The sequence below is a fragment of the Leuciscus leuciscus genome, assembly GCF_965113295.1.
Source record: "Leuciscus leuciscus genome assembly, chromosome: 17".
NCBI classification, from domain to species: domain Eukaryota; kingdom Metazoa; phylum Chordata; class Actinopteri; order Cypriniformes; family Leuciscidae; genus Leuciscus; species Leuciscus leuciscus.
The window spans coordinates 11,073,206-11,098,552 of record NC_138741.1 but is presented as its reverse complement, the minus strand read 5'-3'; the positions used below and the strand labels follow the sequence as shown (position 1 = coordinate 11,098,552).

General features: G+C 37.2%; 1 protein-coding gene and 1 long non-coding RNA gene across 2 annotated transcripts in view; one reads left to right on the top strand and one right to left on the bottom strand.

Moving 5' to 3' along the window:
- mboat2a (membrane bound O-acyltransferase domain containing 2a) overlaps nt 1-25,347 on the bottom strand; it is a 61,936-nt gene that overhangs the window by 34,493 nt on the left and 2,096 nt on the right. The gene's annotated exons all lie outside the window — the stretch shown is intronic.
- LOC309479317 lies at nt 10,877-18,544 on the top strand. The gene is made up of 2 exons (XR_014199188.1): nt 10,877-12,221; nt 14,013-18,544. It is a non-coding gene; the product is annotated as an uncharacterized lncRNA (long non-coding RNA).

Below are 25,347 nucleotides of genomic sequence, written 5' to 3'. Positions count from 1 at the left end.
TCCAGGCCCTGGTCATCTCTAGGCTTGACTACTGCAATGCCCTTCTGGCTGGACTCCCAGCATGTGCGACCAAACCCCTACAGATGATCCAGAATGCTGCAGCTCGTCTTGTCTTCAACGAGCCCAAGAGGGCCCACGTCACTCCTCTGTTCATCTCTCTGCACTGGCTACCTCTAGCTGCTCGCATCAAGTTCAAGGCACTGACGCTTGCTTACAGAACTATCACAGGCTCAGCTCCCTCCTACTTTCACTCACTCCTACGAGTCTACATCCCTACCAGACACCTACGATCGGTCAACGAGCGACGTCTCGTGGTTCCATCACAGAAAGCCACAAAATCACTTTCCAGAACATTCTCATTTACAGTTCCATGCTGGTGGAACGCTCTCCCCACCCTCATCCGGAATGCAGAATCCCTGACAACATTCAAAAAACAGCTGAAAACCAATCTCTTCCGTGAGCACTTAACCTTATAAAAAAAATAAAAAATAAAATAAAATAAAAAAAAAATAAAATAAAATAAAATAAAAAAAATCCTTTCCCTTTGAAACATCACTTATCAGGCTTATGCTACTCTGAACAATACCAGAACTTCGTATTTTGAGCACTTCCTGCGTTGTTGTTGCTTTTGCCTCTTTATGATGACTCGCTGAACTTAGTCCTAATTTGTAAGTCGCTTTGGATAAGGGCGTCTGCTAAATGACTAAATGTAAATGTAAATGTAGTAATTATTCCAATATTGACTATCTTTTTAAATATTACTAATAAGTATTCATTAGATGCTATACTTATTTATTGTATACAATTACTTTTCATTCGATACTAGTACCTATTTAATAGATACTAGTAGTTATTCGTTAGGTACTATTTTATAAGACACTAGTATCTTTTTTAATTGTAACTAGTAACATTTCTTATCTCAGAACGACCACTGTAGAGTTCAATAAAAAAATCTTACTAGTAAAATAAAAAAAAATCTTACTAAATAGGTACTAGTATCTATAGAATAAATACTAGTAGCTAATGAATAAGTACTAGTATCCATTTAATAGGTACTAGTATCTAATGACTAGTACTAGTATCTATTGAACAAGTACTAGTCTCTAGTAATAGGTACTAGTATCTAAAAAATAAGTACTAGTACCTAATGAATAACTACTAGTATCTAATAAATACGTAGACAATCGGCATACATACTAGTCAGAACTGAATAGTTGATATCTGAATGACAGATCCCCATAGAAGTCAATGGCAAAAAATGTCAAATGTGTTACAAACAAAAGAATAGTTACTAGTCACTATCGAAATAAGTACTAGTATCTAATGAATAAGTACTAGTATCTAATAATAACCAATAATGAATAAGTAGTATCTAATTAATAAGTACTAGTGTCTATTTAATAGGTACTATTATCTAATGAATAACTACTAGTATCTTTTAAAAAGGTACTAGTACCTAAAGAACACTGTAAAAAATGTCTAACCTCTCCAAGTCAAAATTTTCTAGTGACTGGTCAAATCTAAATTTTTAAATTGGCCCAAGTGTAATTCTTGTTGCAATAGTCTGTTAACATTGGCTCAATGAGAAATAATACGTCAGACTAATTGAAAAATTTAGATGTGACCAGTCACTAGAAATTTTTGACTTGGGGATGTAATTTTTTTTTTACAGTGAATAAGCACTAGTAATGGAATAGGTACTAGTATCTAAAAAAATAAGTGTAGCATGAAAATAGACACTAGTATGTTTTAAGGATTAAATGTTAAAACGGCTTGCCATAAACAGAGGGCCATAAACAATAGCTCATTGGCTGCTTCTTTGTATCCCCCACGCTTTCTGTATCACAGGAAGCATTGTTATTGGCAGGATAAATCTGGTGCACACACACACACGCACAACTGTAAGTAATTGTGGTAACTCAGGCAGATTTATTGAGATGATGCGCCTTTGCCATTTTTCTATTGTTACATTTCTAAGAGCTCTTTCATAATTGAAATGACATAAACCGGCGTTTGTGGTCGCTTTAGAGCCATTAAAAAGAACCACAGAATTACACTCAATTAATCTGGGACATTAAATTCAAATTAAACATAACCTTTCTTTGCTCTAAAATTCACAGTTCACTTTGCTCAAAAATACACACAAAACAGAGAAGCGCTTGGTGGAAAATGTTTCTCTTGTTTTATCAACCAGAAAGCAAAAGCGAAAACTCTAAAGTTATAGCAATGCATGATGAAACAAACATTGACAGTGTTTCCTGAACGATGCAAATGAGCATATACGCATCACCTAAAAGCATTAACTCATGTCTCAAAATCGTTCAGTACTGATTATGCATCAGCAAATCAAGCCAGTAAATAAACGATCAAGTTCACATTGTTTCTCTTTATAGCATGAAAATCATCTGCTATTTAAATTGTGATTAAATTATATACAGAAAGCGATCAAAGAACTCTCCTTTTAGAATTCGTGAAGCTGTCGATCACACAGCGTGAGTTTATCTGGACACTTGCCAAAACTCCAGTTATGTAATCAATGACACTGTTACACTGCACAACGAAGCTCTTACTGTATTTACATTGTGTTTGCATTGCTATTTATGATGAAAGCATTTGTGAGAGTGCAGAAATCATGTTGCAATGATGTGATCATTACATTCACATGATCAACAGAGTGTCTGTCATCTGCTCAATGCTCATCACAGCAACATTTCATGTGATAGGAATATATCTAAATATAATGCTATGATCACTTTTTTCACGATTTGTTAACCTCGACAATTGTAATGGTAAAAACGTAGTAAAAGTATTCGAGAGAGTTCCAAATACTTGTTTAATATGCAAAGATGTTAGCCAATCACAGCAGTGGGCGTTTACACTGAAATCTGACAGCAGACACGCCCCTTCCAACAGAGCGTTTAAATCAGGCTAAAATCAGGGTAGGAAATAGCCTTTTTTTTTTTTTTATCTATCATATTAGTAGGCTACACCTCAAGAAACATTTAAAAATAATAATAAAAATCCAGTTCATGACCTTTAACTATTATGTTAACAATAAAACATAATACATAAAACAATAATAATTCTAAAAAACAAGTAATCGAAAATACCTTTTGTTTTTCACAGAAGAAAGTATGGTTGTCAAACCTAGCGGTAATACCGGTACCAGTCGGTACTAAAAACACAAAAGTTAACCGTACCAGCATTGCTGCAGTACCGGTATTACAGACTGACATGTTCAGTAACCACTGATAGATGCTGTTTTCAAATGCTCTTGTTCGTGTTCGTTTGAGCGCTCCCTGACAGTCAAAGGTTTCTATTTACAGTGTGTTTTTACAACCGTTGACCATTGTAGCCAATCACAATCATATCTGTTGAGTGTGTGAACACAATGGCCTCACAGAGGTGCTAGTCAGTAAGTTAGTCAGAATCCACTTAACACTGCTGAAAACGCACAAGGTTTTGTTTTGTTCAACGCAAGCCGCGCATGTCAAGTGCGAATCCTTTCATTATAACCAACAAAGAGTAATCACGATGTAAATCAGAACAATTAAGACTGCTTTTTTTTGTTATAACGGGAGTTTTCACAAGAGTTCAGAATTTAGTGAGCTTGTGCTTTAGAGATTGGCAACCTTAGTGATTCTAAAGCGAGGGTTCTTCTCTTTGTTTCTGTTTATTACCCATTCACAATCTGAATACAAGTTTAGTTTTCATGCTGCTAGGCACACTGCAAAGTTTCTGGATTGACAACCATATTTAAATTGGAAACTGTGATTATTGACAGTGATAACCAATAGACGAGACAAAACGGGACACAACTTTTTAAAGTACTTAAACCAACAGTTTTTGCTCTGGTATCAAGAACTGCAAAATGTCACTGGTATTGGTAGCATCTACTGAAATTCAGGTACTGTGACAACCCTAGAAGAAAGTAAGTATGGTTTGGAACAACATGAGGGTGAGTAAATGATGACAGAATTTTCATTTTTGGGTGAACTATCGCTTTAACAGCCTTCCTCATTATAGATTTTCAACACATATCGATCAGCAATATTTTACGTGCTTTGTCTGAGATACCAAATCTATGAAATTCTTTTTTTTTTTAAATACAAACATCTAGACCATGCTAATTTTTAGAGAGTTATGATCACCAGTCTAAATACCATGAGTCTCAGCAGTAAGGACACAGAGACCGAAAGAGAGACAGTGATGACAGATTTTGTCCCACTTTGGCTCTAAACCATCTCTCTTTGCAAGCCATCTGGCTTTGTTTCCACAGACACCTTCAGCCTTTCAGCTGAGAGAGAAATATATGAGGAAAGGTACATTTAGGAACATAGAGAAAAAGGGAATGACTACTAAAGGTCAATATTAAGATATGGTCACTGTGTGCAGAGTAAATATCTCAGGGAAATGTAAACCATCCTTTATATTTAAGGGGAAATGTGTACTAGCATAAAGGCCGAGTACTAAGTTCACATTGTACTAAAGCTCAAACATGGGTTTGTAAATGTGACACCATTAGGGTTTGGCTTTAAAAAGGAAAATGTAAACAAACGTGCAAAATATAGGTAAAGGAAACATATACAAAGACACTCATACTCTATTTAATCTAGTCCATAAGCCCCTTAATTCAAAAACAAGAGACAATCAAACATATGCTTTCATGCTGATCTCGGCCAAATCATTGGCAGTTTCTAAAGTCCTTTGTGAAAAAAGATTTAAAAAAAATTATAATACTCGCTGTTTAACTCCAGTATCTGTATAATGATGCCTTCACGCGCTATCGGAAATGTCCTACTTCCCACTTCTGAAGTCGTGATTACGAGCTCGTCATACTCAAGTGCTTTGTTGTCGGAAAGAACAGGAAACTTGGAGGACACCAGGTTTATTCTTGCCTATTATTTGGAAATTCTTAAAAGCCAAAATGATATTTAGCGCCCCATTCACTAACAACCATATAAACATTCACTGCACTATCTAGATAGTCAAGCTTGTTGACAATTCTGGAATTTCGGTCAAATACAAGCTATTTTCGCAGTGTATAAAACATTCAATACTCTTCAAATGATTATTCATATATGTAAATATGCACAACTTTAATGACCAGACAAGGCAATGTAGCTGTTGTGGAAAAAACTAACACAGAATACCAGTCACAGATGTTCCCCCCTCAGCCATGTTTAAAGTTTATGGCATGCCCAATTTGGGTATCAAAATTATCCCTGAGCTTCCCATTGGTAAACACGACTTCAGAGGGCATTCATGTCCAATTATTAACTAGAAAACTAGTATTTATGTTCATTCCAATATCATGTGTAGGACCCCAATTGATGAACCAATGTCTTCTGAAGCAAAACGATAGGTGTGTGAGAAAAGTACTAAAACTTTAATACTAATACTTAGAAACAAACGCTTTTGGCCAACTGTCAGTACGTTGTCAACATCAGCACATCACACATTACACAAGCATGACATAAGCAAGTTGTGAAACTTGAACAAGAAGTAATGCGGAAGCACAGAGGACTATCACTTCTTGCGTGAGTTTCGCAACACGAGTTAGTTTTGCATGGTTTTTGAACCATCAACTTTGAGGGACCCATCCACTTGCATTATACAGACTGGGATGGTCATGTATATTTGGGAAGCCATGAGGCTAAGTAAATGATAAGAGAATTTTTATTTTTGTGTGGAGTATCCCTTTAATTATCTACATGGTTAATTACAGTCATATAACCATATGAGGAAACTACAGCCGTGTTTACACCGCAGGAATTTCCCCCAGGAACTAGGGACTTTGGGGTGGTACTCGGTGTGTTTCCACCGCAGGAACCAGGGTCTAAATGAAGATCCGGGTAAATATTTCCCCCTCCGAAAGTCCCTGCTTGCGAGGTAGTACTTTTTCAAAGTTCAGGAACTTTCAGGGGTGGGACTTGGACGCTGAACATGCTGATTGGTTTAGTTCATGTCGCATTTTGATCGGTTGACTCCACGCAGCATTTTATTTCAACCACCATTTTTTTTTTATCTGTTGCGGTGAGTGCAGAAACAGTTGTTTGCTATTCAAATCAACAATGGAGTTTAAAAAATATGACCGATGGACCAACGACGAGGTTCAGGCATTATTAAGCTTAAATTCAGAGAATGAAATCGAGTGGGAATTGTTAAGTAGCGCAGTCCTACGTCACTGGACTAATTTGCCAAATCTTCATGGTACCTTAGACTGCGGTGGAAACACAGACAGCAACAGGTCTGGGGGGAAAAAAGTTCCTGGGTATTCCAAATTGTTCTGGGTAATTTCGGTGGAAACGCGGCTTATAACTGCCATAGTTAAAATAAAGTCTAAAACAGATTTAGTATGAAACTTCAAAATTTCGGTCAAAATAAAAAAATTCCTGTTAAACATTCCTATTAGGTGAATAAATCTGTATTTACGCAGCTTTACATAGCTGTTTAACTGATCGTGATACGCCCATACGCATTCATTTTCTTCATCTGTATCTTTTAACCTTATTTATACTCTTTAAATATGAAGTGAAACAACATATACTGTAAAACAACCAGTAGCCTTGTAGCTAGCACCAACAATCATTTACAAAACAGACTGATGACAAATAGAGTGATGAGGAGTGAGTAGTGTTTTTAGAAAGTGTCTTTGGTCTCTGAAACAGAAAATTGACCTGCAAGTCATGTTTACAGTCAGTATTCTTGACTACACTTATATAGTTATGAATAATCACGTAGCATGGCCTTTGGGGTTAAAAAAAGCATCAGGTACATGTAGGTCAAAAATACCTTAAAAGGAAACGATACATTAAATTCAGTGGAGGAAAAAATGTCATACCACTTTGAGTGGTCTAGCCTGGCAATTAGGTCAAGATATGGTTGGGAACATGGTTAACCAACCAGCTCAACTAGGCAAAATAGGCATGGTGGTTTACTAGCTTTAACCAGTTTAATCGCTTTAAACCAGCTTGAATCATGACCAGCTGTTAAATTTCATTAGCTTTTAGCAATGGGCTAAAGAAGCTTGACAACCTTTGATACAGACTTTTACGGAAGAAATGATTGGTTGTTGCATCACCCTTTCATGACTCATTCAGACTTGGTACAACAGCCCCATTTTGGTTTGTTTCTTAAATAAGGCATCGATTCTGACTAGTCTAAAAACGTCCTTAATGGCCTTAGGGTTCTTTCAGACTGGCAGTTTAATTCGAAACAGGGCACGGTTTGCATGAAAAATTGGTAATGTGAAAGCTGTCATGCGGACCCGGACCTGTGGTCTGAATTCGGATGCACTGGAACTGTGGCGCGATTCACGTGAATGTGAAAGCAACTCGGACATGGGTTCGTACTTGTTCAGGAAGTAAAATAACATGCACACGCGTTTGAGCCAGTGACGACTTCATTAATTCAATAAAAACACATGACAATGACAGATGACAATGGTGATGATTTACCGAGAGCACTGGCGTGCACAGACTTCTGTATGTGTGTGTGTGTGGAGGGGGGTGGTCTGTGTTTGGTCCCCCTTGGTAGAGATCACTGGGGTTGGGTGGGTGGTTCCCCCTCGGTAGAGATCACGTTTCCCGGGGGTAGGGGGTTGGGTGGGCAGTTCCTCCTCGGTAGAGATCGCATTCCGTAGGGGAGGGGGGGTGGGAGGTTGTTCACCCTCTGTAGAAAATCGCATACCGGGTGTAGAAATAACTCGGGGCACCCCGATACGACAGAAAAGGCACTTTCGCTTTCACGATTAAAGGGGCAGGGGCACAAGCCTCTCTGTGCACGCCATTGAGCGAGAGTGCAGTGTAATCGCGCATGAGTGCAATCCGAGGGGCGAATGAATGGCTTGCAATCCGCTGTCTCCTTCAGACAGCTGCCTACATGCGGCGCATATACGGTGGACGCAAGGGTCGTTCACTCTGCTGCATATAATAGCACCAATTACTAAAAAAAGAACAATATATTGACCCGCGTCCTGTTTTCTATCACATTTGTGATTACATAAGATGAACGCAAATGCACCGGGGTTCAAATCAAGTGAGTGTGAAACCAGACCAATGCTGCAAGGGGCGCCTGACACAAACGCACTCGGATTCGTACCGTGACAAACATGCCCAGTGTGAAAGCCCGCTTAGGGTGTGTTCACACTTGGCATGTACGGTTTGATTAAAACGAACCCTGGTGCGATTGCTCTGTTGGTGTGGTTCATTTATATAAGTGTGAACGTTACCATCCGAACCCTGGAGTGCACCAAACAATCGGACCAAGACAGCTGAAAAGATGGGTCTCGGTCCGCTTCCAAACAAACTCTGGTGCAGTTAGAATGAAAGACGAACACAACACGGATCAAAGCCATCTAAACGAAGCAAAAACAGGACATGATGTCATAAGATGCGACCCTAAAAAGGGCAGAATGCTCAAGCATACCTGTTTTTTCACGTCATAGTCGCGAGTTCGGTACAGGCATCAGGACCACGTCTCCTCGCAGCAGATCTGTTTTGACTCTTTTACACATTTTATAAGCTCTTCATGTGTCATCATATGAAGGCTATGCAAGTTCTGTAGCAAAATGTATCCCTATGCTTTTAGATTCAGTATCTTTAGATTCGGTTTTAAAAATGGCAATGTGAACACTAAGCGGACCAGGACTGCGGACCAGGATTTTTTTTTTTTTGGTCCACACCAAATGAACCAAGTGAACCGAACTACAAGTGTGACCCTTAGAATTAAAATCAAAAGTTCAAAATAGCTAATTCCAATGGGTGAAACAGGGCCATTCCAACAAGTGGCCCTCCAGATCCCCCTAACCTCAAATGTAAGGACATATTTGGCTCACTGGAGAAATAAGTCCAAGTATTATACATTATTTCATCATAGCAGTTAGTTAACAAGCTTTTTTTGGTTTTAAAACAACTTAACTAAAAATGTACTGAGGTTGTGCATAAAAACTCTGTAGAAGCGAGTCTGTTGCACCAGCTCAGAAAACATTGCTTTATGATTCAGACATCAAATTTTACCAGTAAGAGTCAAACTCAGGTACATGTGTCTTCAAAGCGAATTAATAATGTAGAAAGACGCTCACCTCAATAATTCATGGGAATGTAATAGATCACTGATAGTATATAAAGGGAGGTTAGGCACTCCTTTGAGCCCTTCAGTTAAACAGAAAGACATGCACAATCACTTCAAAGCACTCAAATGGTAATCAATATCATGGCAATAAGTGATACTAAACCTAGAGCAATTAAGCTATCTGTGGCACTACCAGTCAGGTAACAATGATAAAGAGCCTTGGCAAAGATTCCTGGCAAAGAGGAAAGAAGAACAAGACACGGATTCTTATGCTATTTCTCTAAGCTCTGAACCTCAAACTGAATACTGAATCACAGTATTACAGTATTAGAATTACAATAAAACGCACCCTATTCAGATGCGTTTCAGAAAAAAAAGTGAGGTCAGATGGAAATTTTTGCATTTATTTTATGCATCTTGGAATGAAATAGTCAAATAAAAAAAGCATCAACAAACAATTATATAGCATAAATCAAACATTTTGTGTTGTGGTTGAGATACTAACCAAACTTGAAAAAATACAAACAAACACATTTCACCACCATTTTTCAAAACCACAACACAAAATGTTTAATTCAGATGATATATAACTGTTTGTTGATGCTTTTTTATTTGCCTATTTCAGGCAAAGATGAAATTATGAACATAATGAATCCGATCATGGAATAACCAAAGTACAATGTCCAAAAACATTGTAATACGATGTAACTTTTTGGAAGTTTTTTTGTGTGTGTGTGTGTGTGCAGATTTTATTTAAAATTAGTATACTACTTGTAAACAGAATTAACAAATGCAACATGCCTAAAAAAGCCTATCAAACTAAAAAGTCTAAAGTGCAGAATGGCTAAACAAATTCAATTAGTCTCTCAGTTTTTTTTTCCCCCTCTTCTTCTTTTAAGGCCTTTCACAATTGTATAACAAAAATATAAAGAAGATCCCTAGGACACGTCCACACTGTAAAATAAATGCCTTTTATTTGCTGAGCTACACATTTTAAATGATTAAATGATACACCCTACAGCAAAACTGTCTCAATTGTGCTTATGTTTTATGATACAGCAGCTGTTCCATTAACAAAGCAGGAGGTAAACAAAACTTGTTCCATTTGATGACATGTCACAGCTCCACTTGGACCTCACATTTGGTTTCTAAGCAACCGACTGCTCAACAGAGCACAACTTCGCCAAAGGCAAGCAGAAAGGCTTTGAGGAGGGACATTAAACTCCTCTGACAACTCCTGTGGCAGTGTTGAATGCTGTTCTTTTGAGACTGCCAGTAAGAGGCTTGACACATTACTTCTACAAAAGGAGCGATTTGGATCTCAATCTCCCATAACCCTCATATGAACTTTAGGGACCAGTTATGGAGCAAGTAACCAGTTCTGGATTTTCAAACCCACTGGAGAGTTATGTCAGCAATGATGCCTGCCAGAATATGGGCACTTCATCACCTTCTCACACAGATTAGACAGCAGCTCCAGCACAGTTGTGTCATGTTTTAATGGGCATCATAAATAGGTAGATAGCTAATGAGTAGCAGAAGTCAGAGTTTATCCGCAGAGCATCAATGATAATGAACAGACACTCAATAAACAGAAATCACACACACATAATTACAGAATAAAAGATTATTGAAGATACATTAAAATGGAATTTATGTTAGCTGATATTGGCTTATTATTATCACCAATAATTTTATTTTTTGCATTTGAAAACCACTTCAAAATGAAGCAGCTAATTAATGAATAAAACTGACTAAATATACACATTTAGACAAGACAGATGTTGTTTAAATTAAAAGATTCAAATCTGGAATTTACAATGCACATAACCAGCTCTTAACTACTTAAAACTGCTGTCAAATTAGTTTATAATCTAAAAAATCTCAGCTAAAATCTAAGATTTTCACTACACTATCATTGTGGCCAAAAGAATTTATGATAACAAGAATATCCAATATCCAAATAAAAACAAAATAATTTTATGCTATCAGTCAAATTCATCTTTAACTCTATTTTGTGTTTTCTCTTTATTTAGCCTATGAATTACACACTTCGATACAACAGTACTCGATACAGTTTTCGATATCACTGGGAAAACTGCCCTATAGATATTTTAATTATTGGGTCATTTTGTTGCAATATCTTACAGGGAGGCATTATTTGAAATTCTGAACTAAATTTAAAAACAAACAATCAGTAATAAAATAAGAACAAAAACCAAATTGCAAACGATAGCATAGATAAATACAGGAATATAGAAACAAATAAAATAAACACGCTTTAAGTTTATCAGGTGAACTAAATTTGGTACTAGCGAGCTGTTTGAGAGGCAGCTTTATACGCGCGACACTTATATATAGATCAGTGGTGCACACACAAGTTTTGGTGTGAGCATGTAACCTGCGGGAATGGGTCAAATTTATGCGCAATACCCACAACCCCACTCCGAAATTCATACCCTGTAACACCAACGCTTTTCAACCGGAGCAAATTAGATGTGTGAGAAAGAGGAGGCAGGTGTGTCAAACTGTCAATTCGCCACTGGAGAGAAGAGAGATAGTATCGGTGTATAGATACTGCAGAAAAGGAGCATTGAATCGTTTCAGATATTTCAGTATTCAGTATGAATATGTATTGAAATATCAATATTTCTGACAACACAAGTGGAGAGGTAAAGAGAGAGTTTGTAACCATAACTGTGCAAAGTGACAAAAAAAAGTGTATAACACTGTCTTTTTTACAGAATCCAAAATACACATGGGGGAGCAAAGTAGAGAGGATCGCTTTCGACTGACATCTTCGACAACATAATTTTGTGCGACAGTAGTAGCTTTTTCCATTTTATGATGGAATGTTGGAGCATCAACCAGATAGTTATAGTTACTGGATTATTTACGATATTATTGCATATAGTATTAACATGATATAAATTAATTTGTCTAATATCATTTTTTAATAAAAGCAGTAGAGTGCGACAACTCAAATTTTTTGTAATCAAAAAACGGCAGATGGAGTGGCACAAAATTACTTCCAAAACAATGCTCATTGCGCTGAAAAAAACCCAGCAATAAGTAACATCTGTCAACATGTGCACACAAAGCAACAACAAGCAGACAGAATGCAAGAATGCAACACATAGGCTTGGGTATCGAGTATCGAGTATCGATTGGAACCGGGACTAGCTTTGCGATTTTCCCGGAATCGTTCAAAACTTTAAATTTCGATTCCTAGTTTCGATTCACAGTCCGCCGACCGGAAGAAGAAACCGCTGTCTAAGCCATTTCTAGCCCTATTCTGAACTGAAGTAACTACATAATCGATTTCAAACTGCCAAATGTTAACTCGCTGACACTTTAGTTAAACATTTGTAACGTACACACGGCATGGTAAATGCGTGTACTAGCACAGGTGTAAGCGTATATTGATTGTTATGCTAAACTGCGAACCGGCACATTATGAGACGCTGTGTGAGTTGCCTTATTAACTCACACAGCGTCTCATAAAATGTATTCAGAGCAAACAACCCTGACGTTAAACCTTAAAAACGTACATATGATGTTTTCTTATTCTTCAGTATCTTGCAAGTTGCAACCATATTCCCTCGTCCTCTGCTCGTCCGTTTGAAAACTGCGCGCGATGCCGGCGAACGTAAAAAAAAATATATTCATGAAAACACATTTACGAGCTGCCAACTCTCACGCATTTACCGTGAGACACACGCAATTGACACTTCTCACACCACACATCCATTTTCTCCCGCACAATAAAATCGTGAAGCAAAGAGGACACGGAGACCGACAGACTAGACAGAGCAGTTACTTTATGATATACAAAAAAATCTCAGCTCTCAGATTCTGTCAATTTTATTACGAAATTCAAACAATAAATACCGTTTTGGCGCTTGTAAATGTGACGCGACAGATCCCTAGCGCACGTGAACCGATCATCTCGACTAGCTAATAGTAAACAAACACGAACACTGTTGAAAGATACAGTAGACTACAACTTACCTAACTGTATATTCCTCATACATAATATCGATCAATCAGTGTTTTTTATCAGCGTGAAGAGGTCAATAACATAGCTGGAGAACAATTATGTCATATTTACCTCAGGAAAGAAATTTAATGAACATATAGGCTGTAGCACATAGTTGGCAAGAAAAAAAGAGCTATAGAGAGTATTTTGCTAAATATGTGTACTATATTACATATTTATTATATTTGTACTTATATCATTAAATAAAGTTGTTATTATAATAAAAATAAAAAATAAACATTATATTTAATTTGAGTTATTTTTAACCTTAAATAATACTGCCAGCTGATGGGGCTCTCTGTATGTTTACAGCATTAGGTGAGTTGTTTTTTTCTTGAGAAAAATTAAAGCCTATCTTGAGTACCTAATATTTATCCAAATGAGTCAATATTAAATCAAATCACAATAACTGAATTGAAATGAAATAATAAAAAAGCGTAGCTTACCAGAAATTGTACCATGTAAACATTGTAACATGTTGTCACTAAACCTAATAAAATTCAGTTTAGTTACTAAAATGTTAGTGACAATCACATACAATACAATACACTTATTGTGATGCAATTTTTTTAATATTTCAATTAATGGAGAAGGTCAGACTATTTCCTTCAGAAAGACCGTTGGTTAGCTAGCTCATTTAAAATGTCAAAAAAGTTGTTAAAAATAGATTTGATATTTATATTGTAGTTGAAAACAGCCCTGTGAGAAATTCATAGTAAATTTCATAAAAAGTAAAAAGTTCATAGAATTAAAATTGATCTAAACTTTTTTGACCCTGCCTCTTAAAAGAATCGGAATCGAGAATCGTTAGGAACCGGAATCGAAACAAGGAATCGGAATCGGAATCGGAATCGTTCAAATTCAAACGATACCCAACCCTAGCAACACATGTGAACAGCCTCTAATAATCTGTCTTGTTTTCATTATTAGTGAAACTTAAAAAGAATACGAAAAAATTACATATCGTTACAGCAGAAGATTCAGATTGACAAAGTAAGGTCTTACCATGCCTGTTAAAAAACAATGTTGCAAACAAGTAAAAAGTTATTTATAGTCAGTGGCGGCTGGTGCTAAAAAAATTTGGGGGGGCACAACAAACTGAATTATTAATCCAGGACTGAATGTAGGTAGGCTAATTGTTAAATAACAATTTAACAGTGATAATAATGTAGCTATCATTAGCCTAAAGTTTAGCTAAAACTTCAGCCGGTAGGGTTGGGAAATAGCCAATTGCCAAATAAATCTGAATTTTTGGGCTAAATGGCGATGTATGGTATAATCTGAGTATTTAATTATAATTTTTCTATTTGAATAAATAAAAATAAAAAGTATTTAATAAAAAAATATATAATAATATCCTGATCAATATTGTCCTACAAACAATGTTCATATTGAAGGTTATAAAAACAAACATAGTGTAACCTTGCTGTCTATCTGCAGTCTATCCAAAAAAAGGTCAAATCACATTACATTCTAACATTGCAACATTACAATAAAAAAAAAAAAAAGCTAATATCATAAAAATACACATGTAGGTTTGAAATTCTCTAGCACATTTATGTTCACCAACAACAACAAAAATTCAACAACAAATATTTTAGCTAAATATATTTATAATTTAGTGTTAATGTATATTTTACTCAGAATAATTGCGCTCCTATTCTATTGCGCTCCGTCTGTTCGGCACGCATGCACGCGGCGGCGCTCGTTCACGGAAGTTTAGCTTGCAGAAAGCTCGACAACTCATGACAGCAAACTGGAAATATTGACTTTCTAACATTTACAGATGGAGAATATGTCCGTGAAATGTAAGTTATGCACTGAGGAAATTATTGGATGTCACTTCAGCTTAAGGCTAAATATTATTAGAGGTATATTTGTTTCCACCAATCGCTGCACAAGTGAAGTTTACGTATGATGACGAAAGCACGTTAGTGCGAGCCCTCCCGGGACCCATAGAGAATGCATTGCAGTGCCTGCAGTTCGAAAAAAAAAAATCTTTGAATGTAAGTCTATGGGAACACTCTGGGCGATTTTCGGCCATAGTGAAATCGCCCAAAAAGAGGCGGAACTCCACAGAACGTGACTTGGCGCTGATTGGACTATATCCAGAGGCAGAACAACAGTGAGTGACTGCTAGCGTAACTCTGTGGTTGAATGAGATTATGATTGAAAAAGTCCCTTTCACACTTTGGTGGTGCGTCGCCCGATCGCCCTAATGAAGAAACCGCCGCTATAACACGTTGTCAAGATATTGCAGCACTAAAAGAAACTTTGAGAAAAAGAAGTAGTCAAAGGTAATGATTATGCAGAAATCTAGTTTATGGAGGAAAAGAACAAGCTTGTCAAGTCGGACCAGCCAAACTTGCGTGTGGCACCTGTCGTTTCCCATGGGAATCGACTCTGTAATTCATTTCGCATCTGTGTTACTCTCTAGCACCTCCAATGCAAATATAGCAGTGTGCCAGCAGATGCCTCCTCATCTCTGCTCCTGGGCTGAATGCATTTCTTCCTGATTTACTGATTCACTTGGCAATCCATCTCTAAAATAGGTCCCAGCAAGTCAGCAAATTCAACTTTACTTGCAGGCAGAGATAAGAGGCTAGTGTGCCAGAAGTGTTCCCAAGATAAGTCACATTTCCTCCAGAGCTTTGCTCGAGCTAACCTCTTAGAGACAAGTTCCCATGTTCAGTACAATTCATGATATAGGCTATAGCCCGCCATATTCATTTCTATTCGGTCTTTAAATGTATAATTTATAGTCGTACGTTAGTATTGCTAAACAAAACAAGGAGCTCATGCAAATTTAATGAAGGACTGCATATAAAAAAAACTCTTATGTTTCTTTTTTTCCTTTCTCCAGGCTATTCTGTACAACGAGGACAGGGGGGAGAACACAAAGCCAATATTATGCTAAGCAGTAAACTAGTCCAATTGTTTAAATTTTCTAAAGATGGGTTGTGCTTGTCCTTGAAAGTCGTCATCATGCTAAGGTAGTTATGCAAGTTATTAATATTATTATGAATTATTATTATATTAGTCATGTAAGGAGGTTTCCAGGGCATTGATATGTGATTGATAAGATGTTTTGGGAGGTATTTAGCATTTTTGCTATGCTTGGTGGTGGCTTACCATCCAAAAAGGGTTCACTCCCAAGTTTCTGATATGGCTCAAATCCCTCCTTTAATGCAAGTCTAAGGGATTTTTTTCAGCAGATTTATCATTCACCAAGTCTGAACACTGCTAGGTATTATTCATTCAAGTTCCTCACATCAGAAGAGCATTCACATTTTGATTTCAGAAAGCACGTCTTCATCTAAATTGCCCAGATTTAAGAGAGGTCTACAATTTCACTAAGTAAATGTTTATACTAAACTACAAATTAGATAATCCAAATGAAGAGTATGTGGTTCATTGGCTCTGTATAAAGGCCCAAAATAAAGACAGACAGAAGCAGGTTGCCTTCTAAATTTCATCCACAAGGAGGAACATAGAGAGACTGAGAACAGAGAGCAGCCGAGGCGGGAACCGACTGTCTGCTCTAGTTGAACATCAAACACGGCTTTTCCAGCCAGACTCAGTTGAGAAGAGAAAGAGAAAGAGAAACTTACTGCATCAGCAACCAGTGGACACTTTAATTTCTTATACGTCCATGGAAGCAGAGGAGCTATCAGATTCAAAAAGTACAAAGGAAGTTTAAAACAAATTTTTTTTAAAGTACAAAGGAAGTTTCTGGTAGTTACGTCACAACTTCCAAATTCCCTCATGTTTCATGTCCAGGAATGTAATTATACAACTGCAAAAACTGCTGAATATGGAGCGATCTGCTCAAACTGAGCGTCAGAACGGGGAAGAAATGTGATTTAACTTTGAACGTAGCATTGTCTGAGTATTTCAGAAACTGCTTTTCTACTGGGATTTTCACGTACAACTGTCTCTAAGGTTTACAGAGAATAGTCAGAAAAAGAGAAAATACCCAATAAGTGGCTTGTTCTGTGGGTGAAAATGCATTGTTGATGCCAGAGGTCAGAGGAGAATGACCAGATCGGTTCAGCTGATAGAAAGGTGACCACAAAGTTTGGTTCGACAGTAACTCAAATAACTAGCCTACTCTACAACCGAGGTCTGCAGAAGAGCATCTCTAAATCCACAACACGTCAAACCTTGAAGCAGAAGGACTACAGCAGCTGAACACACACCAGGTGCCACTGCTGTCAGCTAAGAATAGGAACAATTCGCATGGGTGTGGGGGATATTTTCTTGGCACTTTTTGGCCATCATTTACAGCACAGTTGCTGACCATGTTCAACCCTTTATGACCACAGCATACCCATCCTCTGATGGCTACTTCAAGCCAGATATCGCACAATGTCACAAAGCTCAAATCATCTCAAACTGGTTTCTTGAACATGACAATGAGTTCACTATAACTCAAATGGCTTTCACAGTCACCAGATCTCAATCAATAAAATAACCTTTCGGATGTGGTGGAACGGGAGATTCATATCATGGATGTGCAGCCGACAAATCTGCAGCATCTGCGTGATGCCAATATGCCATCATATCAATATGGACCAAAATCTCTGAGGAATGTTTCCAGCACCTTGTTGAACCTATGCCACAAAGAATTAAGGCAGTTCTGAAGGCAAAAGGGGGTCAAATCTGGTACTAGCAAGGTGTGCCTAATAAAGTGGCCGGTGAGTGTACTGTATGTGCTGTAGAAGCCAAAAGTTAGTATGATTTCAGCTTATTTAAAAATATTATGAATACAAATTTGCATATTCCCAGTGCAAAAACTAAAGGATCATGTGACACGGAAGACTGGAGAATGATGCTGAAAATGTAGCTTTGCCATTAAAGGAATAAATTAAATTTGAATATATACTCTATGTAAATACATTTTTAGAAATAGTTTTTACTGTATTTTTAAACAAATACAAGCATATAGGTGAGCATATAAGAGACTCTTTTCAAAAACATTTAGAATCCCTTTGGAGAAATGTAATGGGGAAAAAAATTCCAGACCCCAGGCTGATCAAATAGTGCATGGACAATGCTCTAAAATGAAAAATAAGCAACAGGGAGCATCTCAGACGCACACATGCTGTAATGACCATTGTCCTCCTGTATATAAACCTATAGCTGTAGAATCTAGACCGAAGGAGCTTCAATTGATTTCAAACACTTCACCAGATACAAAAGACTCCTGTCACTGGCAGCAGGCTTCGGCTACGTCCCTTTATGTTGATCCAACGATCACAGCTTCCTTGGTCAGCTATAAATAACCCACCATTCAAGCATGCCCTGCATGACAAGCGGCTGCTATTCACCCTGCCTCAAACAGAATACAAAACTAGCCGAACAGCTAGCCAATACAAAACTCTCACCCTACCTTATGGACACAACTCTCTAGAAAGAGGTGATAATTAAGATTAGATTTCCTGTCAATTTCAACACCTCATTTTGGAAGCCAAAAATGAGAAAAAGGATCTAAACATCCACCATTAACATTAATGAAATGAGGAAAATGGAGCAAGAGGAACAAGACCACATTTGTTGAGACACATGCAGTATGACTTGTCAGTTCTCCAATGTGAGTTGCAGCTGATGAGAGTGCACTTAACTACTAGACACATGTAATGTGTGACCAAAAAATCCCAAACTATTAGGTGTAAATGAGGCTGACATGGAAGACTAGAAATGGACTTTGAAATATATTTTTAGAAAATCCCTTTTAAACAGACCAATAAATAGACATTTAAAATGGTTTATTCATGTTAAAATATGCAGTTAAGTGTATTGATAAATAAAATAATAAAATGCATTTTAATTGTAAAATTAATAAAAGCATTTACAAATAGAGTGGTGCAGGGATGATGTCGTCAACCTAGACTAATGCTGCCTTCACCTGCTATCGGAATTATCATAAATAATAGTTTAATTGGACATGAACTCAAGTCAAAATTTAAATGCAATGAGCTCATAAATCACGACTTCAGAAGTGGGAAGTAGGAAATTTCATGCATTTCATGAAGTAAAGAAAATCCCATGAGTTGGAGGGTGAGGGATTTCCCAATTCAATAGAGTTTTACCAACAGAGTTAAAAAAGGCATTCAAATCTGAGAAATGAAGGCAAAGCCAAAGAGAGTCCAGGTGGTAGAACCCAAACAGAACAGTAATGGGACATAAATAAAAACCAGAACATATGGTTTAGAGTGGCTGAACAAGAATGGCACCTGTCACACTCAGGTCCAATAGAGACCAATAGAGGCCATGCGAGACCGGTGGGGTCTACAAACCACCTTACACTGTATTAGTGCCTGTGATGTGCAAAAAAAAATCATTTTACTGATGTATTTTATGTCATAGAATAAAACTTGAGTTTGTGTTAACCACAGACATTATTCCAGGCATTTATCCAAAAATCCATTGACTTCAAAAGTGCAAACTCATTTCTGGGTTTTAGGACTCATTCCCGCGGCACTCTATTGTCTCGGTTTCTTTCTTTCTTACTCAGCTCAGATATCAGCTCTTCCCTTTTTAAATGACCATTAATTCCTCCATATACCAGTTTTCTTCAATGCTGTCTGCAATTCTACGATTCACCTGGGACAAAGAGCATCTGCTGGAGAAGACTATGGCACGCTGATTCTGACAATTCTCTATATGTGTACGTTCAACAGTTGGACTTCAAACAAGCTTTTTCCATCTCATAATGAGCCTACAAAAGGAAAATGATTAAACGTAATAAGGTGTTTTTTGCAAGAACGGCTCAATCAGAGCACGCTGACAATCCCACCTTGCGAGATGTAATGACTTACAATCAGTCTCTGAAAGTTCTGGTTGCTAGGACACATCACTGACACAGAGGCTGGCAATGAGACTGACAACAAGTCACAAAGAAAGAAAAGCGACTGAAATTGGATCAATTTCCTTTTCATATCAGCCATGAGTCATGATACGCAAAAGTCCAAAATAACAAAATAACCTGAGCATTGTCAGCGACAGATACCATCTGGAAGAAGGCAAAAGATGCCGTCTGCTCTTAAAAAAAATACAGAAAATTGCTTCATGATGATACTTGACTTAACATTTGGGGTGTTTAGACCAAACTCTTAGAAGAAAAGGTTCAATATAGAACCTCAAAGTGTTCTGTCAGGCGGAACCTTTTAGCCCAGGGGTTCATTTTGTGGATTTAGTTTTAATTAATTAATTTTGTTTTAATTCATTTTTTATTGTAATTTAATTTTATGAATTAAACCGCTCGTACACATACTTTATCACTAGAAAAAATTAAATAACCCATTAAACCAAACTATTACGCAATCATTTAAGACATTTCTCAGTATATAGAATGAAAAAAACACCATAGACATACATTAAAAGCTGGATTTTCACTACAGGGGGACTTTGAAAATGAATGGGGGAGATCGAAAATAAGAGAAAAATTTAGAGTTCAGGAGCATTTTCATCATGTTCATGTTCACATGAACGTGTGCTTGCAAAGATAAAAGTGTGCTCGCGCACATACACACACACACACACACACGCGTCCATGACAAACAAACTATTTTGAGCATTACAACAAGCTTTCTTTCTTTTTTTTTTTACAAAGATGAACTTTATCCTCAGATCAATGATGCCTACGATCAATAATTTTCAAAACTAAATACAAACCCTGTCCCAATTGTAAGAAAACAAGTTGACAAAAGATTGAATCCAATGTTTGCTGATGACATAGCATAATGAGAGATTTATAAGCTATTTTTGAAGCCAGTTAGTTTTGACGGGGAACATCAAAGGTGTTACAGGGTTTTCAACACAGCGTTAGAGTTAAGACAGAACGTAGCAAGTAGGTCAAAAGCTCTCTGTAAAGTAAAGCATAATTGTATAATATGGCGTTTAACTTCAATGATCCAATAGCTGCCTTCAAATTCATAAGCAGAATTTGTATTGAAACAGTGAATTTATCCTGTTAAGGTTGATTCAAAGTCTGCTTCACTTAACTTATGGTACAAAGAAGTTTCCAATAAAATATAACACTTAACCAGTGTGGCAAGCAGGGTGGGGCCGAGAGCAGTGGGAACGGAGCGAGGCCTCGATTTTCACAGAGGAGCTACGGAAGGATAAAAGGAGGAATGACGACAGTGAAGGACCAGAGAGGACCAGGTCTGGACTATTTATGTTGCGTTTTATTATGTTTATACACAGTAGTCGTTCGTGAGGGGCTGCCGCTTTACTTTCGTTTTGTGTTTGTTTATTTTATGATATTAAAGTTACGTTGAAACGTTCGCCGGTTCCCGCCTCCTTCTTCCCTGAACCTTTAACACTGCTACTACAACCATAAAACTAACATAATACGCACCAATCGGCACCGTTGTCGCCAAGCGATCTGGTCTATAATTTTAAAAACTAAATAATTACAGGATTGAGATTCTCTGCAGACTTGTACTGCCGCAGTGAAACATTATCATCACTAAACAAATGCAGTCATTACTCATACAACAAAAACTTGAGAACTATAAACCATCCAATCATTCCTGTTCTTGTTGAACAAGCAGATTCATTGTCTTTGGTCACTGTTCCACATGTCCCTGTTGGCTACAGTGAAGTTATTTAGGATAGCCTTTCCTGTAAGCACAGCTCAAATGTTACTTTAACATACTCTGAAATTTACACAATCTATGTGTAAAAATTTAAATTAATTACAGATGTACTGATAGAACCACTAGGTACCAAAAAAAAAATTCTATATATCTTATCATATAATCATATTTTGTGTTCCACAGAATGCAGGTTTTGAACAACAGTAGGTCTAAATTATTTTGGGTGAATTCTCTGCTGAACAAAAACAAATCACAGAAGAAAAATCCAGAACTTGCATGCTATTGCAAAGTGCAAGAGCAGTAATTATCTCCCTCTTATGCAAGTCGTCATCTGGTTGATGAAATCAGCAGTATTGACAGTAAAATAAATGTCTCTGTCTCTTAGCGACTGATTTTAATGACAGGCCATGAAAGTGCTCCGAAAGGAGGGAACCAGAATCGGCCAGATGAAAGACTTGGTACATAAAAGTTGTCACACCTACACCACATTGGAGAAATTACATCAAACACTTGTAGATTCCTGACAGGTACTGCAATTAAATAGTTTGTGTAATTGCTAGGGTTATTTCGAACCAGTTCTATTAAACACACACACACACACACACACCTTGGGTTGTCAGGTTTTATGGGGATTTTTATCCTGTACAAACTGTATATTCTATCCCTTAACAATAACCCTACCGCTAAACCTACTAATTTTTACATTTTCAAAAAACATTACCTACCGGTAGTATGATTTATGAGCTGTTTTTCTCATGGGGACCAAAAATGTCCAAGGACAAGAATTTCGGATATTGTCATCTTTGTGGGGACATTTTGTAGGGTAAGCCTGAACCACACAAACACACACAAATTATTTTTTACAGTCTGAATCTGCAACCAAATTCAGCATTATTCAGTGTTTTGACTATTGGTTATTGTATTTCTTCTGTTTTTGATGCATTTATGTTTATTGTTGATTGTAAAGCACTTTAAGCTGGTAAAAGCGCTTTATAAATTAATTATTTTAACTATTTCAATGAATGAAATTGATTTTTAATAGTTTTAGTTAACAATAACAACAATGTAGCCAATCCAAACCCAGTGATAATGGTGCAGGGTAACTGGTGGTCTAACTGTGAGGGGAAAAAAAATCAAACTGCATTAATTAAGTACAACAGTCCCATAAGCAGACCTCTAGCAGAGGCAACTGGTCCCATGAGAGTGCCCATTTAGAGAGAGAAAGAGTGGTATATCCCTCCTGTGAGAAATCAGAGACGCGCCTAATGCTCCTGCTGTGCTGAGCGACAAGAGACATTGCTTCCTTATAACATTCCACTACAAAACATATACATCAACAGGTAGTGAAGAGAAACCAGTAAGATTTCTGGTGTAAATTCATTTAAAAGTTGCGCCACTTTTGTGCACGATATGACATTGAGTCTTAACCAGGTGCAAAAACTGTTGAAATGGCACTGCCGTTTTTTTTTACTGCAAACACACGTCTTTCTATGCAAATTAGGCTCATATAGACATCTTATCAAAAACTTCTTTACTATTTGACTTGCTGAAAGTGTGCATCTACCTGTACATGTATGCATTTTTAAAACACAATCTACCTTGTTCAGAGAGCAGCGCCATGACAGGGTGAGTCATAGGAGGATAGACTGTGTTTTCAATGCCATCCGCTGTAAAAAGCTGTATAGAGCTCCTAGATCACTTATAATTTTGCACAGCTAATATTGTCTGGGTGTTTTTGTCAACTGAAATTCCTTGGCAAGAACAATCCAAAAACACATTAAATAAAAGTGCAACCCACTGAAGAGATCTATGTCTATCCCTCACAGCCTCACTTTTATTCCCGATAAAAATTAAAGATGGCGCTGCTGTGAATAAGGTCTATTGAGCTGACTAGAACACAGTGGTGAAGCAATTCTGTACAGTCATAATAGTGACAGTAAAGACATTTCTGTCATGACAACTCTCTGAGTGCTTGGCATGGTAATGGGTATGACAATGTTGTATGTTTGGTCTTTGCGGAAATAGATGTGCTACTCTGCTGCTGTTGCAGAGCAAGTACGGCATGCTGCTGCTGTCCAATATAGCGTACATGAATTACCAGTAGCAGATCTATACAGGTGGAGCTGGGGAAGGTGGAGGTTTTCTGAAAGCGCGCTGCACTGCTAGGGCAAATCCTTACAGAGTATTTGAAGGCTGAGCAGCGAGCTCATTGGCTGATACGGCAGGAACCAATCAGCTTTACCCTATAGATAACGATGTGATTATGAACAGGTGAGTTAAAGGACCTATACGCTGATTTCAAATCGAAAGCGAGGCTCCGGTGGGAAGAAAACCGGAAGTGTCGCCTTTAATCACAGGAGAGTCGTGAATGCGATGGCGTATTGTTGTGTTTAATGATGTTATGTCAATTCTAAAAATGTACATACATTTCTTTCATACTTTAGACTATATACAGTGAAATTAATTTATAAATAAAATAATTTTTTATATATATAATTCAGAATGTAAAAAAAGAAGCAGGAATGAACTATATACATATCCTATATTGAATATTAACATCCAATAGTGTAAATCGCGGCAGCAGCTTCAGGTTGGTAATCCAAGGCATTGTTGTTTATCTTTACTTCCGGGGTTCTTCCCACCGGAGCCTCACTTTCGATTTCAAAATGGCGGCTGCGTGAAATCAGCATATTAAGGTTATGATACACAGGGAAACTTTTTGAGCAATGTTGCCGGGCAATGTTGCCATCAACGGGCAACTAGATGAGACACAGGGCCCACGACCGATCCAAATTATCCAGATAGAAATTTATTGTCCATTTTCAATGGGAAAGTGCCCAAGCAACAATCGCTCCGCAAGATTGCCCAGCAACATAGCTCAAAAAGTTGCCCTGTGTATAATCACCTTTAGCATGCGCCATCTAGAGTTTCATGCCAGAACTTTGGATTTATAATGTCATAAAATATTTATTTTTCACATCAATTTTTCACATAAAAAAGAATCTTGAAAAACAATTATTGCAATGTCCACAAAAGTATAGGCAGCACAACTTTTTTTTAACATTGATGATAAGAATGTTTCTTGAACACCAAATCAGCATATTATTTCTGAAGGATCATGTGACACTGAAGACTGAAGTAATGATGCGAAAATTCAGCTTTAAAATTCGAACATTAATATTTTGAAATGGTATACAATTTAAAATAAGTTTTCTATTTGAATATAATTTAAAATGTAATGTATTCCTGTGATGGCAAATCACATGAATACATTAAATTTTTAATTATATTCAAATAGAAAACATTTTAAATTGTATACTATTTCAAAAAATTACTGTTACCAAGTTACTAATGTTACTGTTACTAATATTAAGCTGTTACTGTTACTAATATTAAGCTGTTACCAAGGCTATTCAAACAATAACAGTCTCAAATTATACAGTCATGTTACTAAAATTGTTGAGCTCAGCCTAGGAACCCACATCTTACGTAACCACAAACAGATCTACATAACTTCACCCCAGTGTTGGCTAAAGCTCAGGAGGTAGTAATCCTGACAGCTCTGACTGAATTATTGATTCCTGTCACATTATAGTGTTTGTAGGCTGACGCCTGCCAAAATCTCAT